General features: G+C 58.7%; 1 long non-coding RNA gene across 1 annotated transcript; it reads left to right on the top strand.

The window, feature by feature from the left end:
* The first annotated feature begins 4,916 nt into the window (after window positions 1–4,916).
* On the top strand, window positions 4,917–5,813 carry LOC106900110. Its single transcript, XR_001414111.1, has 3 exons — window positions 4,917–5,034; window positions 5,197–5,292; window positions 5,753–5,813. It is a non-coding gene; the product is annotated as an uncharacterized LOC106900110 (long non-coding RNA).
* Window positions 5,814–6,123: the final 310 nt, after the last annotated feature.

Raw genomic sequence — 6,123 nt, 5'->3', positions numbered from 1 at the left:
TGTCCACCCTCTATTTTTCTCAATATTTCCCATTAAATTCTCTCCCCCATCCCACCCAGGGGACAGTGAGCGAGTGGCTCTGTGGTTCTTGGCTGCCCACTGGGGTTAAACCATGACACCAGTTTGAAACCCCACAGCCCAGATTTAGTGCAGCACTCAAATGCAAAGGCACTGGAAACGCCCCATGGTCCTCCCAAGCCCCTTCCTTGGCCACAGGCCCATCAGGAAGGGGAAGATGGGAAGGGGCTCATGCACAATGATCCCTGTCCATCTGAGTCTGCTTCCCACCCTCAACATCTCCCCCAGGGCATGCCCATGTGCTCCCAGGCACCCCCGCCATTGGCTACTTAAATAATTTATTACAATATATTTATAAATGTTATTATAATATTAATATTAATATCAATATTAATAAGTTATAGTTTATAAATTTTAATAAAAATAAAATATACCTAGATCTATACTTATATAATTTATTATATCATGTTTATAATGTATTATATTATGTTTATAAAGAAGTATAAATCTAACTTTATTTTATTATACTTTAATAAATTTATCAATTTTAATTTATTATAATTTATTTATTTATTATATCTCTATATTACATGAATGTATATATTTTCATAAATATATTTTATCTTTTTAAAAATAGGTACTTTTATTTGTACAGCTATGCTTCTATATATGTATATTTGTATCTATTGTTATATATATATATCTACATTTATAAAACTACAGCAAAAAAATATATAAACCAAGAAAAACATAGGTATGAAAGGGATAAAATCTTTTTTCATGGGAGCTCCCAGAGTGATCAGTTAAAGCTTCAACGTGAACAGAAGCCAAGGCAAAGGCCGGGTGGGGATCCCCCACTTTTCCAGCTGCAGAACAAGCCCTGACAGGTCGGGCTGGGAGGGGGTTTCCAGAGAGGGGAGGGGGCCTGGACAGTGGTGGGGCACGGACAAGCGGGAACGTGCCCAGGGGCTACGGCCCCTGCTGGGGGGGTTGAGCTGCTGGCTGGGGTCACCCCAAAAGAGGAGCACACAGCCCATGGGTTGGTCTGGGCTGGTGAGGTCACTGCTGCTGAGGAGCCAACAGGCCAGGAGGAGGCTTCTGGTTGGTGGAGGAGCTTGTGAGGGCACTTGTTGCCTGGTCTCTCCCAGCTGAGCAGAGAGCAAAGAGGGGGAGATGTGGGGGTCAGGTCTCTGGTGCCGGAGTAGCTGATAGAGCAGGAGCAAGGGCAGGGCTCTTGTAGGGGCTGGAGAGGTCCCTGGTGCTGGTGTCCATGAGAGACAAGAGGGAGACACATGGCTGAGGGTTGTCCTTGGGATGTCCCTCTTGGCTGAGGAGCTGATAAGAGCCAGGAGCAGGTCCAGAGCTTGTGTAGGGGCTGGTGAGGTCACTGGTGCCTGCGCAGATGATGGGCCAGGAGCTGGACCCTGTCGGGGGGATGTACTTGCGATGCCACCTGAGGAGGCCATATGAGGTCATTCCAGTCCTATGGAGACCCCACCCAGATAGGGCTTCTTGGAAGAACCATCGTCAGCAGAAGCCCGTACCCAACACACAGACAGGTGTGACAGCGTGACTCCTGAGCCCATGGGGGCAGCAGCAGGAGGGTGTGAGCTCACCGTCAGTATCACCCCTGCACACACACAGCAGCAGCAGGAGGGCGGTGAGGTGCCGTCCCCGATGTCAGCCCGTGGCCGTGGGGTGGGTGCATCCGAGGGGCATGGCGGGGGTGAGGAGCTGCCCGTCCCCGTGTCTGCGAGGCCGAAGGAGCAGCCCCTGCAGCCCTGGCTGCAGCAGTCGGGGTGGGGGTGTCTCGGGGGCACCGCAGGGATGTGCCTGGGCCCGGCGCCAGGAGGAAACCACAGACTTCCTGCCCGGGCGCTGCGGGGGGAGCGGGGGGAGGCCACGGGGGCTGGGGGTTGTGCACCTGCAGGCTCCGGCTCCCGATGCGCCCGCGGGGAAGAACGGCCCCTGGGTGACACGCTGAGAGGCAGGGAGAGGGCTGAGCCTCTGGGCTGCCTGTCTGCTGCCAGGGCAGGGACATGGTCCAGCTCCGGCTCCTGCCAGGGACTCAGCCTGGGGCTCTGCAGGGAGGGACGCACAAGCCAACCCTCCACCCCATGGAGCTCTCTCTTCCCCTGCCCAAGGAGCTCTCCCAGCACAGCCAGCTCTGGGGCAGGGGCTCTTGCCTCCCCCTCCTGACACAGCATCTGGGGCAGTCCCCGCTCCAGGCTGGACGCGGCTTCGGGGCGGCTGGACACTTGCCTCATGGCTTCTTGGGCCAGCCCAGCGCAGGAGATGCTCAGTGCTCCCAGTCCCCACAGCGCAAGGGGTGCCAGGGGGGACCGACCCCTGTGCCCTCCACACCCGCCTTCTCCCGTCACCATCCCCCACCGCAGCCACCATGACACCCACCGTGGGACATCCGTGTCCCTCATATATGGTCATGAGCGGCGCTGGAGAAGTTCATTGGAGGGCTGGGCTCTGTCGGAGGGGAGATGGCTCCCGATAACATCTACAAAGGTGCTGCTGCTGCTTCAATTGGCTCCTTGCGCAGCTGGGTCGGCGTCTGCAGAGATAGATCACCCTCCGGAGCATCGTTGTTGTCCCTGTGGGTCCCCAGGAGCCGTGCGAGGGAGTGGGGTGCAGCAGGGCCGTGCCAGTGGGGCAGGAGGCTGAGGATGGGAATGGAGGGACTCGTGTCCCCTCGCGTGCTGTGGCTGCTCCTCTGGGTGCAGCTCTGCAGAGGTAAGTGCTGGCTGCCTTTTCCCACAGCCCAGGGCCATCGGGGACCAGTGGGGTCATCCAGATCCCTATGGGAGCAGGGTTTCTTTCCAAGGGCCACTGAGATGAGGGTGAGAAGGGGCTCAAGTCCATGGACCCCGTGCCTTTGCCTGTGTCCATCTGGGTGGGAGAGGAGATTATCTCCATTTCCAGAACTCCAGTCTGTTCTTGGCAGCATTTAAAGTCAACCCATCCAGGGTGACTCCTTGGGGAGGTTTTGTTCCCCAGTGCTGTGCCCCTGAGGCTGGCTGTGGCTCCAGGCTTAAGGGGAGCCCTGGCCCTAGCAGGGCAGTTTGTGCCCCACAGAGAGAAGGGGACTGGGCTCTCTGCATCCACAGGTGACAGAGAAGAGAACGCAAGAGGGGAGGAAGGGACATGGGTTGGCATATCCTTGAGATCCCTGAGGGCACAAAAAGAGCTCTGGGTGGTGTGATCTTGGGTGGTTCCAGGGCACGTGGATGCAGGGGAATCTGTTGGACAGGGGGACAGGGGCTGTTCAGGGGTGGTGGGGAAGAGGGGGTGCCATGTGCAGGGCCTGGGGACACGATGAGTAGGAGATCATGGGAGGGGGGCCATTGGAGTGGGAGGAGGTTCCAAGGTCTCTGGGAGGGAAAATTGCCCAGTAGGTTTGGAGTTGTGCACCCCCAGCCTTCACAGGCTGTGGGGGAGAGGAGGGACCCTCCACACTGACCAAGGGACAGCATGTAGGGTGGAGGGCTCCCACCATGGTGCCTGTGACTCAGCCTGGGCAGGGGAACGTCCAGACCTGCAGTCTGGGGCTCAGTGCTCTCCTGACCTGTCCCATGTTGGTGTTTGAAGGGGCTGCGGAGGTGAAGCTGGAGGATGGCGGTGGGCGCTGCGCTGGAAGAGTGGAGGTGAAACGGCAGGGCCAGTGGGGGACCGTGTGTGGTGTCGAGTGGGACATGAATGATGCTGCAGTGGTTTGTAAGCAGCTGGGCTGCGGGTCTGCTCTTGAAGGTTTTCCAAATGCACACTTTGGGCGAGGATCTGGCCCCATTTGGATGGCTGGTGTTCAGTGTCATGGCAACGAGTCAGCCCTGTCTGACTGCACAAACACAGAATGGAATCTACAATTCTGTGATCACAGTCTGGACGCTGGAGTGGTGTGTTCAGGTACAGTGCCAGCCCCTTCCCCACCTTTACGACTGGGATGGGGGAAGGGACCTGGCTGTGCCCTCAGGGAAACAAGGGGTTACTGGAGAAGGGCTGGTGTGGCTGGTCCCACTGCTGAGCTGGGACGGTCCCTGCTGGATCCCCGGTCCCTGAGGAAAGCCCAGTGGGAACCCCCCACTGCTCAGCCCTCCCTCCATGCCTGGGGCACCCTCTGTGCCTCCCGCTGGGATCTCTTGGACGCCCACATTTTCTGCTGTCACCTCAAGTGCAGGTTTACCAAGTCCTATCCCAGGGGAGGGCATTTTGGAAGATGAACTGGCCCTGTCTGGAGAGACTCGTTCCACTGTGAGGGGACTGAGGAACACCTGGGGCAGTGCCCAGTGAGTGCCCTGGGGGCCTCGCCGTGCTCCCCTGGGAACGACGCTGCTGTCAGATGCTCGGGTGACTGCTGGGAGAACACTTGATGAACTCTGTTTTCTGCTTCCATGCTCCCAAAGCAGGGACCCTGTGTCAGGGCAAGGCTTCCCCAGGAGTGATCGGGAGCCCTTTGCCTGCTCAGATGGACTTCTCTGCGGTGGGAGGGTAGAGGACAAAACAAGGGGAGAGTGTATTTTGTCCACTGGGTTAGGGGCTCAGACCCTCAGGCCACCATCAGGTCGGGCTCTTTTACCCTCCCAGAGTGGGATGGGCAAGAGACAGCCCTTTCCAAGCCCCACAGAGAGTCCACAGAGCCCAGTCCCACACTCACAGGGGCTGCCTGGGGACCCCAAGAGCAGAACTGGGGGGTGAGCTGCAGAGTGGGGTCGGCTTCTCAGCGTAAGACCCAAAGATATCCTGTTTGATGGGTATCTTCCCATCACCCATCTCCTGAATGCCTGAATGAAATAGGGATCAGGCCGGGGTGTCCCGGCCCCCCACCTCTCCCAGGCCTGCTGCTGCCCTGTCTGTGTCCCTCCCATGCAGATCCCACCTGTAACAATCCAACTGGCAGCTGGAGACTCTCCTTGCCCGTCATCATCTGCATCATCCTGGGAGCCCTGCTCTGCCTGCTCCTGGCCCTCCTGGCCAGGCAAGTGCGAAGCGCCAGGGCTGGGCGCAGAGGTGGGTCCCTTCCCAGGGGAAGATGCCTCCTGGCAAGGGCAGGGGTGCCGTGGGGTGTGAGGGAGTGGGACAGGCAGAGCTGGGGGGACAGGAGTGTCAGCTCTCTGGGGGATCCCATCCTCTCTCTGACCAGCCCTGGGCCAGCCCTGCCTCTGTCCGCAGGCTCTGAGAGAGCTCAGGAGCCCTTCCTGGAGGCCGTGTACGAGGAGATCGATTACAGCCCAGCGTGGGAGAAGCAGGCAAGGTTCAGCGGCCCAGGTTGGTGTGTGTCCCTCATGGAGGACACATCTACAGTGCTCTTTGCCCTTGTTTTAACCCAGGGTTGGTCCCTGCATCCCCCTGACCAATGGTCCATGTGATGCTGGGGGTGTGGGGTGTGTGGGAGGAGCAGCCGGTCCCTGGGCCCAGGAGAGAAGCTTTCTTTGCCCCAGCTCTACCCGTCCCAGGTGGGGACTTGCTGGGCCACACAGGGCTGGGATTGTCCTCTCTCTGCTGGCCCCTGCACTCAGGGGGACCCCTGAGGGGTGAGGGCAGGGTCTGTGCCAGGGCAGCTGTGGGAGGCCCTTGGAGATGGGGTTTGTCCCAGGGGAGCAGGGGGAGTCCTGAGCCCTCGTCCCCATGCAGCCCTGGCTCTGTGGGTCCCCCGTCCCCAGCAGCGCTGAGCACAAGCTGGGTCAGCCGAGCGCACTCCTGTAACACCCGCTGGGCCTCTCTCCAGGCTCCTATTCCGAGGGGTCCCTGACCAAGCTGCAGTCCTACCCCGGGGACAGCGAGGAGGAAGAGGAGGGTGCAGGGTCAGCACCAGGTACAGGGAGAGGGGCAGGAAGGGGTGGATGTGATGGACAGCAGCGTCACTGGGTGTCAGCGTCAGAGCTGGGGAGGACATGTGGGATCTCCTGTGGGGCTGCCAACACCAATGTCTGAGCCCCACGTCCCTGCACATCCTCCCATACTCTGCTCTGCAGAACGCATCTGCTCCCTGTCACCAGCTCCCCTCTCCTTTCAGACCTCCCTGTCCTGCCCGGAGGTGACCCAGCAGATGGCTATGATGATGCCAGGGAGGTTTCTGACCATGGGCAGGATCCTGCC

The sequence above is a fragment of the Calidris pugnax genome, unplaced genomic scaffold, assembly GCF_001431845.1.
Source record: "Calidris pugnax isolate Ruff unplaced genomic scaffold, ASM143184v1 scaffold1292, whole genome shotgun sequence".
Lineage (NCBI taxonomy): Eukaryota > Metazoa > Chordata > Aves > Charadriiformes > Scolopacidae > Calidris > Calidris pugnax.
Note: the sequence above shows the minus strand (reverse complement) of the source record. Positions and strands in the feature narration are given on the sequence as shown.